Source organism: Caloenas nicobarica, chromosome 1, assembly GCF_036013445.1.
Source record: "Caloenas nicobarica isolate bCalNic1 chromosome 1, bCalNic1.hap1, whole genome shotgun sequence".
In the NCBI taxonomy this organism is placed as follows: domain Eukaryota; kingdom Metazoa; phylum Chordata; class Aves; order Columbiformes; family Columbidae; genus Caloenas; species Caloenas nicobarica.
In genome coordinates, this window is record NC_088245.1 from 204,327,365 (window position 1) to 204,346,550 (window position 19,186).

Below are 19,186 nucleotides of genomic sequence, written 5' to 3' on the forward strand. Positions count from 1 at the left end.
ATTTATTTTATCTTTGGGTTCACGGTTTAGTTTTCTAATAATCTGAACATTCTTATTTTTAGAATTAGTAGTGGGGTACAGTGGTAGAGCAATTAAAATGTTTTACAATGTTACCTTCTAGAGAAGTTCATTATGAAGTCTGAGGCATTTGGCATGTCTGGCAAAGTTAAGCCCCCATTTGACTTGCCCGTAAAGGGGCATTTGGTCAGTCAGATTAGGATCTCAGAGGCAGGAAGACATGATACTGGCTATGTCACTGTCACTTTTCTCTAGGAACAAAACTCTGCTTTTCAACAATCTGACATCTAAACCCAAGCTCTGACCTTGAGAGTCGTCATTCTATTTAGAGTGCAAATAACAGTAACACAACATTTGCTTACTTTCTTTGCCTTCTGTAGGCTCTTGATTGTTTACACGCTCAAGGCTGAGTTTGGGCTGAGCAAATACAACTCCTACTTGAACACCAAGTTCTGCTTAACAGCTGGCAGTTCACAGTGATGAAACCTTGGTTAGTATGAGTGTTCCTTGCAGGGCCAACTGCATTCAAGTATGTAACAGCAACAGCAGCAATGGAAACTTTGCTTCAGCTTGCTGGAGAAAGCAAAAGCAAGCAAGGCTTTCCTACAGAATTTGAGCTATAAGAAATGCTCTACATTTTCTAAAAGCTGAAAATGAGGGCTGGGGAGCTCTCCCACTCTTCAGCAGAGGAACTAGATGATTCTTAAGGGTCAAGCCTTAATCCTTGACTTTCTCTCCCAATCTAGACACTACCACCTCAGAAGACCACATTACAACTGTGTCTCAGACATCACTAATTTGTATATTGTAAGCATTATGCTGTTATCCAAAAGAGTAACTCATCAGATATAAGCCACACTCAATTTAGTTTTTATTGACAGTAGCTGTTCAGATTGAAGGGGAAAAATGTGCAAGATCCACAGGGAAACATGCAGACACACATGTGTATGCGAACACACACAAACATAAATGTGCACTCTGCGTCTTACACCAGTACAGGGCAATTGACTGGTCAGGGCAAAAGATTCATGGGGAGGCATGGCTCTTGGAGCATCCAACCTCCCAACTCAGTAGGTGTGGCAAGAAAAATACTGTGGCTGTCTCTGGCCTCTGCCCATTAACAGCTTCGGGGTTGCTTGGCCAGGTTGCTGCTGGACATTTTTGGGGCATTAGGCAGAGTTCTCCTCAAAGCAACTGCCCTTGCTGACCCCCTGGCTGAACTTGGCTGAGCCCTCTTGGGCTGGAGGTTTGTTTTTCCTCACTAGTACTTTCAAACATACCATCTTCTGCCTTTTGCTGGTTCCAACTTGACCTTGACCGGGTCTCAAGGCAAAACAAGATACCAACAGCACAGACAGTGTATATACAGGGAATCAATTTCTGATGATACTGATATCAAAGGATGATTTTACCTGGACATTGTCGAATTTTATAGTTTTGTCATGGATATCTGGCCAGGGTTTGAGTCAGTTTTTCAACAGCATGAGAAACAACATCACTGTTGAATTTCAAGAACTTCAACCTCTGATTAGTCACCTTTTCCATTGTCCGCCCTAGGAAACAGCAATTAGATCTGTTTTTCTCTCGTGTGCACACTTCAGAGCTGATACTGTTACTGTAAAGTGGTGACAAGAAAGTATGAAAGAAGTCAGCCCTGGTTTAATTTCTGTCTCTGGTCTTTCAACAAAGGGCTTTATTTTCTGATTGCTGCTTCTTATCTGAATCATAAGACTTGAGAAAGAAGATGGTCCCATAGCAGCCCTCACAGACAACAGTGAGGTGTGTGAAAAACACCAGGATTAAGGGAAAAGCTGAGGAAGGACTTGGCAGATGAAAGAATAAGGGAAGTGGGAGCAGCACTGGTGCAGACAGGGTAGATAGAGAGCACACGTGTGAAGGGAGTTGGGAGAACAGTTGTTTGGTGTAAAGTAAGAGGAATGAGATTCTGCTACTATGGACCAAAATCACCTTTCTATACTTGGGGCTGTCTGGAATGCCAATTGCTAGCTATATACACAATGGTGCCAGGTGAAGCAGCATTCAAAAGACAAATTATATCCATAATACAAAGTTTATGCTCTTCAGTCCAATTTTATGATGTACTTGTTTTACGCAGTTGTCAAATCCGTAGTGCGTGCAAGCACACTGCCTTTCTTGGCTCCATTGCTGCTGGAGCAGGAAAAGATTGCAGGTCAGCTGAAACAGAGGACTGAGCAAATATGACATGGAAAATGGGTCCTGTTGTTTAACTTTTGCAATAACTCTGAAAGAGAAGGTTTGAATGGTGAATATTGTTTTACTTCCAGAATTTCATTAGCTACTCTCATAGTGTTCTGTTATAAACAGAAGTACTGTGGACATAGGTCTGCAGAGATCTTGGTCTGTAAGAACTTAATTGTTTACTAAATAACATGGTTATCTTCCATATCAATCCTTTATAGCGTTCTTGCACTTTGCTGTTTAGGAACATTCAGATAAAAAATTACGTTTGACTAGAAATGCTGTATTCTGCATCCTCTACCATCTCAGGAAAGGGTCCAATCTTGTTCCCTTTCTGGTGCCACTTTCCGTTCAAATACAACTGTAGAATCCTTACGTTATTTACTTTAAGGGTTGTCTAATCATAGACTAAGAACAGAGGTTTGCAGATGAGTGTTAAAAATGCCCTCGTTTAGTCTCTTGTGCTAACTGGTTTTGTATTCCTGACTAATATCTGATTGCTGCAATCTATGATTGAGTGAATATACTTTTCTTTATGAATAGCTTGTCCATGTCCGAGGATCCTCTGGAACAAAGGCAGCTGCATGCATATAAGGTGATATTAATATTCTCCACCTTATCAGAAAAAGTCCACAGCTGGGGAGATATTAAAGCAATATTTTCAGCTCTCCACATTCCCAGTATTTTAAATTGAAAACCCAAATATAAAATTGCTGACTGAAAATAGCTTTCCCCCTAGATTCATAGTATTATAAAGAACCTCCTGCACTACCTACTTCTCTCAAAGCAATAATGATCTTTAAAGGCCAATTCTAATGATCTTTGTATCCAGGCTAGATTTTATTGACTGAAACAGTGGCACTTCTCTGGAGATTTTCTTCAACAGGCAGAGAGAGCTCATTTTGTCCAATAATTTCTTTTACTTAGTTTCACTTCTCTCTCCCCCAAAATTCCTCTTCCTACATAATGTACAGACCAGTGAGATGGGGTCAACCACACCTACATTTCAGCAATTTTCCTGAAGCATTTCATGCTTCATGCCAAAACCATGCACTCAGTGGAAATATTCAGTAGGAGAGCTGGTCACCTGAAGTATCAGAGAATGCTTGAAAGTGGTCTGTGTGGATTTTAGGACTTCTTATATGTGGTTGTTGCAAAGAAAAAAAAAAGAAACTATGAAGGCGAAATCTATACAGTCATAACTTTTACCAGTCAGAAGGAGGGTGGTTCTGTGAACTCATGAATTCTGGACTCAACTCTGAACTTCATCATAGGCTTCATATGCTTTTCATCAAACCATTGGGATTATGGAAAAATGATATAATATTAATTATGTTATCATTTGTCTGTCTATCCCTTATCTTTGACTGTTGCAGCAATGACCATTTCCTATTTACTGTACATGTAATATTTAGGAAAGAGAGTCTTGGCTTGGTTAGCAAGTCCTCCCATTACATCCAATAATTCTCTTGGCTGGGATCCAATAACTCAGGAGCCACGACACCAATTATTCACACACATTCTTCATTCACAGATTGTTCCTCTTATTCACTTCAGCAAAAGTAGTTTGATGAAATTTCATCTTGCCTGATAGAGAAAAATAAATCTAAGCCAAACTGATGTTTCTGTTAATAAGCTGTAATGAAAAGGCATTCTACAACCTCACCCTGTTTTCCAGTGTGGTTCAACACATTTCATTGATCGTTTTACAAAATGACTGTTAGAGGTGTGTTGAAATCAGAGGAATTGCATTAAGATTATCAGAATCATTGGCATATTGGAAATTTGTATATGGCCTTTAAGCATTACCACATCTGGAAATCAGGTTTTTAATATGCTTTACAATTTCTTTATTTAAATAATAGTTTATTCGTGTAGAAACATTGTGTTTAGGTCTTTGTTGCAATGTAGCATCTCTGCAAAAGAGTAGCCTATTTTGGCCATTTAAGATTAAGCTGCTTTGATGGTTCTTGTTATAGAGTGTAAAGGGGTTTTCCCACAGAGTTTTCTGCTGGAAAAAATTTCACTGATCAAAGCATTAACTGACATGCTGATAAAGATTTTTTTGTGTTCTCCCTGCATTTTTTCAAACCTTGGGAAAAAAAGGTTGCATTCTTTGGAGGTGTCAAATTCTTTACCAATACATAGAGACTAACTGCATTTGCACATTTAGAGAGTGCTTTCCAAAAAAGCTCTCCTTTCCTTAGACTTTGGAAAGTGAATGTTACTCTTTTTTTTAAAGAGCACTCCCAAGCTACATGGCTAGTCGTCTGTTACTGCCACACGGAGCCAAATCTCTGAACATTTCTGTTTCTGCCTCCTGCATCTTTTCAGGGTCTAGTAGGTTATTTTTCATAGTTCTAAAACTTGACATGTTGTTGTGCAATACAAATGGTGGATTTGGAGATATCTTCTATCACTTTTAGTGTGTACTCAGGTTTATAATTCTGCCTCCTTCTCACTCTCTGGAAAGCCAGCTATTGTTGGTATATGGTTGGTATGTGCATAGTTTGTGTAAGGTATAGTGTGCATAGTTGGTGTAAGGTATAGTGTGCATAGTTGGTGTAAGGTATAGTGTGCATAGTTGGTGTAAGGCAGAATGAAGTGGCCTAAGGTGAAATTTTTAAATCAAGAAGAGGATTTTACTCAACTGTATTTGAAAAAATGCCTAAAGGAATCACTGGTCAATTGATACTACTTTATTTCCTTATTATGCGGTTCCCTATTACAACTCCCTTTTTCTTATCTTCCTTTTTGCACGTATGATCCCTGTACTATTAGCTTCAGTAAAGACAGATTGCCTGTTGCTACTAGGGATTTTTTCCAAGCGTTATCATCCTTTGGACTTTAATAATCCCTTGCAATGAGAAACATGAAAAAATAATTTTGTAACTGTTTAACTTACACAAGGCCAAGCATAGATTTTAAAACTATTTTGTAGTTCTCTGGAGTTAATTGTGTGAGCATTTTTTATTTCAGTCAAGTCAGATTCAACTGCATTATCTTTATTTCATTATATATCTTTTCTATAGTGGCAGGTTCTGGGTGCCAAGTTGTGTCCAAGACATTTTAACAAGTTACTGTCTACCAGCTGTTTCATAGTAATTTCACATTTTTTTTGTTTTAATATACAACAAATAGGAATTAATTTAGGAAGCTTCTGGTACATGTTTCCTCCCATAGAAATGTTATAATTTAAGAAGATGAATCATAGAATCATAGAATCATATAATAGTTTGGTTGGAAGAGACCTTTAAAGGTCACCTAGTTCAACCCTCCTGCAATGAGCAGGGACTTCTTCAACTAGATGAAGATGAAGACGAAGAACAAAGGAGGAAAAAAAGAGATTGCAGCGATAATAGTCTTGCTGTATATTCCATGATTTTTCCACTGTCTTTTTGAACTTTGAGTAAATGGTATGTAGAAAGTAAAGAAGAATACAAACTAAGTGCAATTTTTTCACTTACATTGTATCAACTTTATAATATATGTATTGCATAAAAATATAGTGAGTACATAAGTGTTTTTAAGGTACTGTCGTAGTTTAACCCCAGCTGGCAACTAGGACCATGCAGCTGCTCACTCACTCCACAACACTCCCTGCCCCCACCACCACAAGTGAGATGGGGGAGAGAATTGAAAGGGGAAAAAATACATTGTGGATTGACATAAGAACAGTTTAATAGCACAGCAAAGGAAGAGAAAATAACACCACCACCACCACTAATGATCACAGAATATACAAAACAAGGTATAGAATATACAAAACAAGTGATGCACAATGCATCATCACCCGCAACACCCATGGGGTGTGCATTCCCAAGCACAGAATCACAGAATCACAGAATGTTAGGAATTGGAAAGGACCTCAAAAGATCATCTAGTCCAATCCCTCCACTGGAGCAGGAACACCTAGATGATTTTACACAGGAAGGTGTCCAGGCAGGTTTTGAATGTCTCCAGAGAAGGAGACTCCACAACCTCCCTGGGCAGCCTGTTCCAGGCTCTGTCACCCTCACTGAGAAGAAGTTTCTTCTCAAATTTAAGTGGAACCTCTTGTGTTCCACTTTGAACCCATTACCCCTTGTCTTACCATGGGTTGTCACCAAGAAGAGCCTGGCTCCATCCTCATGACACTCACCCTTTATATGTTTATAAACATTAATGAGGTCACCCCTCAGTCTCCTCTTCTCCAAACTAAAGAGACCCAGCTCCTTCAGCCTTTCCTCATAAGGGAGATGCTCCACTCCCTTAATCATCTTCGTGGCCCTATGCTGGACTCTCTCCAGCAGTTCCCTGTCCTTCTTGAACTGAGGGGCCCAGAACTGGACACAATATTCCAGATGAGGTCTCACCAGGGCAAAGTAGAGGGGAAGGAGAACCTCTCTTGACCTACTAACCACCCCCCTTCTAATACACCCCAGGATGCCATTGGCCTTCTCGGCCACAAGGGCCCAGTGCTGTCCACCAGGACCCCCAGGTCCCTGTCCCCTACACTGCTCTCTAACAGGTTGTTCCCCAAATTATACTGGAACCTGGGGTTGTTCCTGCCCAGATGCAAGACTCTACACTTGCCCTTGTTATATTTAATTAAATTTTTCCCCGCCCAACTCTCTAGCCTGTCCAGGTCTCGCTGGATGGCAGCACAGCCCTCTGGCGTGTCAGCCACTCCTCCCAGCTTGGTGTCATCAGCGAACTTGCTGACAGTGCATTCTATTCCCTCATCCAAGACATTGATGAATATATTGAATAATACTGGCCCCAGAACTGACCCTTGAGGCACTCCACTAGATACAGGCCTCCAACCAGACTCTGCCGCATTGACCATGACTCTCTGGCTTCTTTCCTTCAGTCAGTTTGCAGTCCACCTCACTACCCGATTGTCCAGTCCACACTTCCTCTGTTTTGCCGTGAGGATGCTGTGGGAGACGGTGTCAAATGCTTTACTGAAGTCAAGGCAGACCACATCCACCACTCTGCCATCATCGATCCACCTTGTTATGTCTTCATAAAAGGCTATGAGGTTGGTCAAGCACGACTTCCCCTTGGTGAAGCCATGTTGACTGTCCCTGATGACCCTCTTATCCTTGATATGTCTTAAGATGGCACCAAGGATAAGGTGTTCCATCACTTTCCCAGGGATGGAGGTGAGGCTGACCGGTCCATAGTTGCCCGGGTCCTCCTTCTTGCCCTTTTTAAAGACCGGAGTGACATTTGCTTTCCTCCAGTCCTCAGGCACCTCTCCCGTTTCCCAAGACTTGGCAAAGATGATAGAGAGCGGTCCAGCAATGACTTCCGCCAGTTCCCTCAGCACCCGCGGGTGCATCCCATCTGGACCCATGGATTTATGGATGTCCAGATTGCTTAACTGGTCCCTAACCCAGTCCTCATCAACTGAGGCAGACTCCTCCATTGCCCTGCCTTCCTCTGCGGCCTCAGGGGTGCGGGGCTTCTCAGGACAGCCTCCGGCAGAGTAGACAGAGACAAAGAAGGCATTCAGTAACTCTGCCTTCTCTGTATCTTCTGTCACCAGGGCACCCACCCCGTTCATCAGTGGGCCTACATTGCCTCTGGTGTTAGTTTTATCTGCCATATATTTGAAAAAGCTCTTTCTGTTGTCCTTGACCCCTCTCGCCAGGTTTAACTCTAAGGAGGCCTTAGCTTTCCTAGTTGCCTCCCTACATCCTCTGACAACAGCCTTATATTCTTCCCAAGTGGCCAGCCCCTCCTTCCATGATCCGTAAACTCTCCTTGTCCACTTGAGCTTACTCTGCAACTCCCTGTTTAACCACGCAGGTCTCCTGGCTCCCTTCCTTGACTTCCTACGTGTCGGGATGCACTGAACTTGAGCTTGGTAGAAGCAGTCCCTGAATGTTAACCAACTATCTTGGGCCCCTTTACCTTCAAGCAGCCTTGCCCACGGGATTTCCCCCAGCAATTGTTTGAAAAGGCCAAAGCCGTGGTATTTGCCCCCAAACCAGCTCTAGTTTATATACTGAGCATGACATCAAACGGTAAGGTATATCCCTTTGGTCTCATCTGTCTTGGCTGTGCCACCTCCCAGGTGCTTGTGCACCTGGCAGAGCATGGGAAGCTGAAAAGTCCTTGACTACCTGGCAACAACCAAAACATCAATGTATTATCAACATCCAAAACACAGCACTATATCAGCTACTAGAAAGAAAATTAAATCTATCCCAGCCAAAACCAGGACAGGTACCTATACCTTTAAAGATACGAGGAACATACATACCTATACGTCATGTAGATATGCAACAGATTCCTCAAAATCTGGTTAAAAATAAGGTTTCTTTTCTATTATTCTAGGTCAAATGAAGTTAATCAAAGTCTCAAGACCATAAAGATCTACATAGTAGGTGTCTACAGCTGAAATTTCTGACTCCCTGTCCCTCGACAGTCTATGAGAAGAGACAAGAATTTCTAGGCCCAGTTCATCTCTTCTCCATGTATGTATCTGAAATCAGGTTGAAGAATCTTGCCTTCAGAGTTCCTATTTCTGTCCAATAACTATAAAGGGAAGTTAGGATGCCTAGTTCACATATAAAAATATATATTATGTGTCTAAAGCTAAGTGAAGTGGATCTTAAACTCTGGAAACACTCTTCACATCAATGTGATACTTTCCATCATCTAAAGTAATTAGAATAGCAGCAAATACGGCACAGGCACTTCGAATATATACTCCTATTACCTAATGTGACATTCCTTTCTTTAAAAATGCTGCTGCTAATGAAATGATATAGGGAAGCTTGTCAAAACAATGTCCTGGGAAGTGAAAAATGTGATTTCATAGAATTTTGATTCCTTGACTTGCAGGTGGTGTTTGTTTGTTTGTTTTTAAGACTGCTTTTTGAATACAATTTTGAATTCAAAGGAACAGGTACTTAATTCCAACTTGAAAAGTAACCTTGTGACATTTCTAAGAGTAAATTATTCAAGTATTTTTTGTTTGGTATAACTGTAGGCAACTGTAACCTCTCAAAGAATCCCAAAGCCAGATCGTTGTAGATATTTTATTTCTACACATTTCATTTTGAGATCTAAGACTTTATATTGGGGTGTTTCTAAACAACAGATTATGAAGGAAAAGGTTTCTCCACTTAGAAGCTCTTTTTAGGTGCATTGCACATAACTAATTCTGAATAGAGTTGTGTGACTTTTTTAAGCTATTTTTACATTCTATCATTTTCACACTCTTTTCTGATAGTTTCAGAAATTGTTGCTAGTTAGATGTGGAGTGTTTCACAACTTGATATTAGTTGCTTTGAATGGTACAGATCATACTTAGACATCAGTGTTTCTAGAATACCATTTATCCTCGGATAACAGTGGTTTGTGAGTGGGACAGTGAGCTCTATCTGTTGAAATTTTTTGTCAACTCTGAGGCACACATTCTCTTTAAGTAAAAATAACTTTCAGCTTTTTTATGCATTCACTTTGGATGATGAAGGTTTTATTCTTATTTTATAATTCTGGAATACTTTTAATGAAAGGAAATATTGAAACAAACCCATCAGAGAGTTCTACAGTTCATTGCTCTGTGTATGTCTTTACTTGTAAACTTTCAATAATAATTTTGCCAGTAGGGTCACTAAGTTAATCTCTTTCTGTTGTATTATTGACACATCTTTTGCCAAGGTTGTAGTCATACCAGTAGTCAGTGTCTTAGATAATTCTGTCCTAATCCGTAGGTTCTTTTTCGATAATCCATATATTACATGTGATTATTTTTCTAACATCTTGAACCATCATTGCCTTCTACAATATGGATTACCCTTTACTTTTGGCACAAAGTTAATGTGACATTACGCTACTTTCTCAGATGATTATTCCTCTGTGACTGCTCTGCTTATTGAAATCTAAGGACCTTCGTGTTATTTTTTGAAGCTCTGTAACTACCAATAATACAATGGTATGTACCACTAAATGATTTCATTCTCATCTAGATGTGTTCCTCTGCCTCTGATTATTTTCTTCTCTGTTTCATATATGCTAGTGGATATCTCAGTTACCTTATGGTGTCTACTATGGTATCAGACGTCTGTGTCTAGGCACCCAAACTGTACTTTTTTTTTTTTTTTTTTTGTTTGTCCTCAGCAAACAGAACCAACTGATTTTTGCTCTTTTGGAAATGGGATATAAAAATCACTTTGGCCTTCTGATTTATGGCCTCCACAGCTCCATGGTTTACCCAGATGTTCCAGCATGCTATGGCTCCCTTGAGGCTTCTGCACCGGCCTTCCATTCCTTATCCTTTTCCACCCAGAAGGACTGACTATGCCTCATAACACCTTTTCCTTGAGGCAAGTGCGTTATAAAGAAAAGAGAAAGCTGTGTATCTTCTGTACAGTAAGTTATGAATTGTCTTAGATATGCAATATTTTTTAAAGGTTTTTTCCTGAAATTTATTTTCAACTAGAAAGTCTATGATTAACTTAGTTTTATTTCTATTACTTCTTTTCTTCTATCTCCTTTTCACTTTGTCCCCTCCATTCTATACTGATTTATTTGCATTGTAGTGACTCCTATAGGATGTACACACAATCTGAAGCCTCTTTTATCAGACATACAAAAGCTCTGATCTGAAACTTTAAATCAAGAAAAAGGGAAAACAGAATCAGAAGACACGGACTTTATTCCTAGTTCAAAATTCAGGGTTTTTTTTACTTTGCTTATCTATGAAAAACATCATAGGAGGTATGATATATTAAAAATGTATACTTTTTTATCAGACTGTTCAACCTGACCACCTTCATTTGGCAGCTACTGTTAGATATCTTTCATTTCAATAATAATACTTTCTGTAAGCTTTGAATTTTCTTAAGATTTTCTTAAATGAGAAAGCAAGGCTTTTAAAATAGAGCAAAATTTGTATTTCCTTTGATTTAACAGTCTGTTATCCTTCCTCACAATAAAATGTTCTAATGTGGTTCAAAATGACTGATAGTCATAATTCTATAGAGGATTTTGGTTTCCAGAACTACATAGTGTTTCTGTAGAAACATTGTACTTTTATTTCAGTGCTTAAGACCAAATTGCTACTTTATTTCCTGAGAATGAGGCAGCCTGCATGCTTTACTACGTCTTAATTCAGGAACGCAGTCACTTTTGGAGAAATTAGTCGATTTCTTGATTGCTGTTTTGTCATAGAATCACAGAATCATTTAGGTTGGAAACGGCATCTTTAGATCATCAAGTCCAATCCCCCTGCTCAAGCGGGGTAAGCGAGAGCAAATGGAATTTCATGTTTTTTAATTTGTCCCCATTACCTCTTGTCCTCTCAGTGGGCACTACTGAGAAGAGTCTGGCTGCCTCTTCTTCATTCCCTCCCACCAGGTATTTTTACACATTGGTGAGATCTCCCTGAGCCACCTCTTCTCCAGGCTGAACAGTCCCACCTTTCTCAGCTGCTCCTGGTGTGAAACAAGTTCCGTTAATCATCTTTGTGGCCGTGCTCTGGACTCACTCCAGTAAGATCGTATCTGTCTTGTACTGGGAAGCACTGGACTCAGTACTCCAGACGTGGTCTCATCAGTCCTGCTGGGAGCACTCTTCTGAATGCAGCCCAGGAACCTGCTGAACCTTTTTGCCATGACAGCACATTTACTCGTTCATGATCGGCATTATTGTCCCTCATGTGTTTGGAAATGTTTTCCAGGATTATTTGCTCCATCATCTTCCCAGGGACTGAGGTGAGCCTGCCTGGCCTATAGTTCCTGGATCTTTCTCCTTGCCCTTCTTGAAGATAGGAATGATCATTGTTGTCTTACAATCTTCAGGAACCTCTCCCAGCTTCCATAACCTTTCAGAGATAATCAAAAGTGGCCTTGAAGTGACATCAGCCAGCTCACTCAGCACTTGTGGGTGCAACCCATCAGGGCCCATGGACTTGTGTACGTCCAGTTTGTTTAAGTGCTCCCTCACCTGGGCCTTCTCGAAAGGTATGTCTTCCCTCTGGTCTCAGAGGCCTGGGATACCTGAAGGCCAGGCTTACCGGTAAAGACTGAGGCAAAGAAGGCATTGAGAACCTCATCTTTTCTCGTGTCTTTTGCGAACAGTTCCCCTGCCCCAGCAGTGGGCCCAAGTTTTCCCTAGTTTTCCTTTTGCTGCTAATGTACTTGTAGAAACCTTTCTTGTTGACTTTCACATCCCTCACCAGATTAAGCTCTAGGTTGGCCTTGGTTTCCTTAACCCACCCCTACTTATACATCTTGTACACTTTATGTCTGAGTTCAGTTGGGAGCTCCTTCCTCACCTGTGCAGACCTGCCAGTTTTGCTTGATTTCCAGCTTGCTGAGATGGACCTTTCTTGAGCTTTGAGATGGTGACCCTTGAATATCAATCAGCTCTGCTGAACCCCTCTTTTCTCCAGGGCCATACCGCAAGGGATATCACGTCTTCATGTTCAATGGCTGCCATGTTTTTACTCTGTTTTGAAGATTTGTTTACAGTTTATCGTCTCCTATGTCTGATGATGAAATTATATGTACTAAAAGACTGCCTGACATAATGATTAGAGAATTTTAAAAGTATTTAAAAATTATCACAGTTTATTTAATGTTGCTATTATTTACCTGTCCTCACTGCCAGAACTATTAACATGCAAATTCTCTAACACGGTTCCTTTACATTACACTGATAGGCTTTTGACTTCACATATCCCATTGAAAGGCCCATTTGGAAAAAGCAATGGGAAACACAAGATGCAGAACTATATTTCAACTCGAACCTGGCTTTACCAGAGTGTGTCTGATTCCTATGTCTTTCAGAAATCAGAGAACCGAATGTTGGACTAGTGTGAGATATTTCTTACACCACAATCCTGTGATTAGAACATTTATTAAAAAAAAAACCAAACCAACAACCAAATTTGCAAAACTTACTCTTCCCAAGTCTAGAGAGTCTCTGGTAGGGTGTATTTTTTATCACTTATATTGGATCTTGATCAAGCTGCTGTGTGTAGAAGAATTCAAGATTAATGAGACCAGAGCTAAAAATATGAGAGAGAAGAATTCTGCAGACTGGTGAGAAGAAGACATACTCCGATGAGAGGAAAGGAGTCTTGCATCCTGATCCTTGAAGCCCGTCCTCGTATGTTTTAAATGACTGATAGACTGAATGACTTCTAAAAAGCTTCTTATAATTTGATTACAGAGCCCAGAATATAAGTATCTCCACAGAAAGAAAAGACGGTCTAATGGTACAGTGCAGTTTAAATAGGCAGGCTAGACAAAGTCTTGAAAGAAAATCACAGCTAATTAGTATCATAGTTACCTGGTCCCTGCTGGTTTTAGCTCCTGTTTCATCCACTTTTTTCTAAGAAGGCTGTCTGGATTTCTTCATGTTACTTGGAGAATGTGGAAAAATGATAGGTAAATGTGTTTGAATGTGTGGTGAATATTTCTTCATTACGAGTCGTTAGTATCTCTAGTCTATATTGCCACCCAGCTGTGATCAAAGAAACTCACATATTACAGGGCTTGAATATTTTACTTTTCCTTTTGTTCAGGAGACAGATTACGGGGTATCCTTTATTTGCAGTAGAGAGAGTACAAACAAACTACAACATGAAGGATGGAAACAAGGCATGTGTAGCATTGGTAGTCACAGTCGGAACTTGTAAAGAAAGAGAATTTCCTCAAAGGAACCAGGGACTGGGGGGATCCTTATGCTATAGGACATTATCCTTCAACATGACAGCTGTCTTTTGCTGCCTGTGATAGCTTCTTTTTTCTCCGCTTTCCTTTGAAACATCTAAGCTCTAGCCCACAACTTCAGTATGCATTTACATTTTAGTTTTACTAAGTACTGAAAGCATCAGAATATCCAAGTGCTTTGTTCATTGTGGACCAAACTGTATATCAGTACATCAGATTCTGTGTTCAGCACTGAAGTAGGACTGCAAGGAAAACGAACATATGTATATGATGAAATGCATACTAATCACTATACAAATAAGAATGTTGTAAAACTTGCATCCAGTTTCCAGATTTATGAACATACAGGCTTAGATGGTATATAGAAAAAAATAATTACCCATATTTGATGAGCAAATAAAGTACGGAATACAAAATAAAGAATATTATGCATCCATGTTTTACTTCTTTTTTTTTTCCAGTTTTTTAGATTTGTGGAAGGTACAAAGGAAAAAAAAACCTGCTGCAGACTTTACCACAGCTGCAGAATAGAAATTGTCTCGCCACACAGGTATATAAGATGTAGTACCTATATAAAGGTAGTCAAATTGCAGAAATGCATTTTCTACATTGGTAGCTGCATTATTTTGTTGTGTGTTGAACCAGCTATTTTCTGTTATGATAAACTTATGAAATAATGATGTCCTTGTGACCTCAAATTCCACTAACACAAATGACAGTGTTAGTGCTTCGTTTTTGCACAGCTTCTTTCAGATCACCTGCACTCTTCAATCAAGGGCGTTTTTCTATTTGTTCTTTCAGAGTCTCTTCAGAATTTATCCACACCTCATGTTAAGTTTGTTGCATGACAAACTGATTTCCTTCCCCAAATTAACTCTATATTGACTCTGAGATCAGTAGCCCTCATGTTGTGATGCACCACGATCTCCAGCACAGGAAAATGAGTCACTGGTTCAGAATGTGTCCAACGCAATATAAAGAGTAATTCATCAAGGAGCTGTGAGGTTTGAAAGTGGATGCAAATGGTAACCATGAAATATGTTTTTCCTGAGGAACTTTGACTCTTTTATTTATATTTGTGACAATTTCACCTGAAAAATATTATGGGCAATATGTGCAGGTAGATTTCTAGATCCCATAATTTTGAGTCTTCCTCGAATTTAATGTCTTAATTAGTATAAGTTTATAATTAGTTTATAATTAGTATAAGTTTATAATTAACAAAGGATTGAAACTAATCTTTCTATTGCTGGTGATCTGCTTTTCAATGTGAACATTAGAGCATTGTGTCCTCAGCAGGCTGAATGCATCTGTGTCAAGGAGTACACTGAAAGTACAGTGAAAGTCAGAAAAGTGGACAAAATAGAATGGTTACAGTTGTGTGAATTCCAAAGTACAACATACAGGAACCATGCTGAGTGTTTCATAGCACTTTCTGGACACGTAACATTGATAAAGTTCTTTCACTCATACCTCTGCGAGCACAGCACAGCAAGAGGCATTCCATTCCTTTACTGCCACTGATAAATGAGTTGAATTATTAGGACCGAAGACATCAGAAACCGAAAGAACTTGGCATGATTATCAAATAAATCTGCAGCAAGTTTTAGGACAAATAACGGTGTGGTCTTTCAAATATGCCAAAGTAAACAGCTTGCATTAGAGGCACCAAGGAGACAATAAAGGGTGCATCCATCAGTGCCATATGAGATTTCTTTTCAGAATATTAGTTTTCAGAATGTTACTGCCCTTCAAACATTATGACCATACTCACAATTCAGAGATGAATTGTGAATGCACCAGAGGGCAGATGATATTGGATATGAAAATAAATATGAATTCCTGAAAAGAATTAAAGCCAGTGAAGTTCTATTTCCACGGGGACTTTTAGGGATTCAAGGGTCTTTTCACGCCCTTAAGGAGATCAGAGAGTCCAAATACCAAGCTGGTTATGAAGAACTAGAAGGGCATGGACATCTGGTAATTAAAACCACAATAAAGGGTAGGAGTCTACAAATGTGTTGAAAGCTCCGTGTCTGCTTTGCTTAAGCCCTCCTGCCTGAAGAAGAGAAAGAGAATTCATACTCTCCTTTTGCTCTGGGATGCACTGCCTTTTCCAGACTGGCCTGTTCATATTTTGGAAAAGAGAGTATCTTGCTTATAATTACATATACTGAATAGCTTGCCTATCTGTCACCAGAATTGCATTCATTGTCTCTGTTTTCCCCTCTGTAATAAATTTGGCATAAAATATTTCTATTATATATTATCCTACAATAGTTTGAATTTCCTCTCGTTTATTTGTCATATGCATTTTTTCCCATTTTTTTTCTTGAGAACAGGTTCAATTGTTTGTGATGTTGCTGGAGTGACTAACAAGATGAAGCTGAGGCACTGCAGTGTTCCTGCAGTACAACTAATGAGTAATAATAGTAGTAGTAATAGAAGGACTGGTTTGCTTAATAAATTTAGAAAGGAACTGGTATAACTGACTTAGAGTGGAATGAATGCTGCCTGTTATTTTCCAGGGAGACATTAATCATATTGTCTTCCAATAAACAGTAAGCAAAATAAAAGAAAAAAAAAAAGAACTACAGAATAGTCAGTGCCCTTGAGGCAGGGAGAATATATAGCTCCTACTGTGAAAAGGTGCAGGAGATTGGAGTGCACAGAGATGTTAAATGGCTATTAGATATTAGAGGCTGTCAAAACAATGGACTGTTCTGGGCACCTCAATATCAAAAAGAGGTTGTGAAGAACTCAGAAAGAAAATAAACGTCATTGTGTGCTTAAAGATAAGCATTTTAAAAAAAATTGTCACAGAGCTAAGTCACTTTTCTTGTTTGTTTTGTTATATTTTCTTTTGCAAAGGAATATATAGATCCAATTTAATAACGTTTTTCTGTTGAAAACCTTTCACTGAAGCAAGTTGAAGACATTTGAGATCTATTTGCTTAACTATCTTACGTGGACCTCTGAGAACAGTGCAGAGACGCCCAGGTGAGCACTCAGTGATAGCCACTGATCTAATGATAAAAATTTATACAACTACTTTGCACATTAATTAACATCAACCTACTGCATCTATTCTGCTACATGGACAAAAAGCATTCATTTGAGGAACAAAGTCTGTTCCTACGTGCTATAGATCTGTTCTCATCTGCAGTTATCTGAAAGGCTTAATACATAGGATGAAGCGTAATGATTCAGTGTTAGCAAGACACACAAAGCACGTGGAAGACAGGGAGGTGATTCAAGACAGCCAGCATGGCTTCACCAAGGGCAAGTCTTGCCTGACCAACCTAGTGACCTTCTATGATGAAGCAACCAATTCAGTGGACAAAAGAAGAGATATACATGTCATCTGTATGGACTTCTGCAAGGCCTTTGACATGGTCCTTCACAACACCCTTCTCTCTAAACTGTAGAGATATGGATTTGATGGATGGACTGTTTGGTGGATGTCAAATTGGCTGGATGGTTGCATCTAGAGAGTAGTGGTCAGTGGCTCAGTGTCTGGATGGAGATCAGTGACAAAATGTCTTTCAGAGATCTGTATTGGGACCAGTACTTTTTAATATCTTCATCAATGCCATAGAAAAGTGGCGTCAAACTTGTTTTCACTGGGGGCCAAATCAGCCTGTATAAATACAGTCCTAAAATTACATTTGGCCCTTTGAAGGCCACTGCGAGGCTGATGTGGCCCCCGGTGAGAACGAGTTTGACACCCCTGACATAGACAGTGGTATCAAGTGCAGCCTCAGCAAATTTGCAGATGACACCAAGCTGAGTGGTGCAGATGACACCAAGCTGAGTGGTGCAGATGATGACACACCTGAGGTACGGGATGCCATCCAAGAGGACCTGGACAAGCTCGAGAAGTGGGTCCATGTGAACCTCATGAGGTTCAACAAGGCCAAGTGCAAGGTCCTGCACCTGAGTCACGGCAACCCATGGTATCAATACAGTCTGGGGGATGAAGGGATTGAGAGCAGCCCTGCAGAGAAGGACTTGGGGGTACTGGTGGATGAAAGGTTGGACATGAGCCGTCAATGTGCGCTTGCAGCCCAGAAGGCCAGTCGTATCCTGGGCTGCATCAGAAGAAGCGTGGGCAGCAGGTCAGGGAGGTGATTCTGCCCCTCTGCTCCGCTCTGGTGAGACCCCACCTGGAGTCCTGTGTCCAGCTCTGGAGCCCTCAGTGCAGGACAGACATGGACCTGTTGGAGAGGGGCCAGAGGAGCCACAGAAATGATCAGAGGCTGGAACAGCTCTGCTGGGAGGACAGGCTGAGAGAGTTGGGGCTGTTCAGCCTGGAGAACAGAAGGCTCCAGGGAGACCTTATTGTGGCCTTTTAGTACTTCAAAGGGGCCTGTAAGAAAGATGGGGGCAGACTTTTTAGCAGGGCCTGTTACAACAGGACAAGGGGTCATCATTTTAAACTAAAGGAGGGGACATTTAGACTAAATACAAGGAAGTAATTGTCTACAGTGAGGGTGGTGAAACACTGGAACAGGTTGTACAGAGAATCTGTGGATGCCCCATCCCTGGAGACATCCCAGACCAGGCTGGACGGGGCTCTGAGCAACCTGATCTGATTGAAGATGTCCCTGCTCATTGCAGGGGATTGTACTAGGTGACCTTTGAAGGTTGCTTCCAAACTAACTATTCTATGATTCTATGATACGACAGGGGACAGGACAAGATTATCTGAATCTGAAGTACCTCAGATATAGTTTATAAGATATAACTTAAACTATCATCGAAAATGTTAACCATTATATCTCTATGGTGAAATGTCAGTCAAAGAGTTGGTATACGCTCATTGTCAGCGTAATTTGGAACCGGAATTGTCAAAGTCTTCAGAAACATCCCCTAAGAATCACTCTGGGATGACAAGGGAAAATTAGAATTATTGAATGACTAATAGGTGTGTTAGGCTTTTTAAAAATTTTTAATTTATATGCTGTGATAGGTATGGCTGAAGTCTAGAAACAGTAATTCAGGAACCTGATATAGTTTTAAAAGTCCTCAAGAGACAAAAAGATATTCAAGTCAGCTAAATGTAAACTTAGCAAAGACTGACTCACTAGGATTCACCAAAATGAAATTGTGGCTGATATGGTTTCATGTCTATAAACTTATTTGAGAGCAACCCTAAAAGCTCTTTTGAGAAAAATATTTTCTACTCTGTCATTCAGAAAGTTTTTGTTGCCTAGACTGGTGATGTAACATCCCAGGTAGTAACTCGGCACATTAATAAAAACATTCAA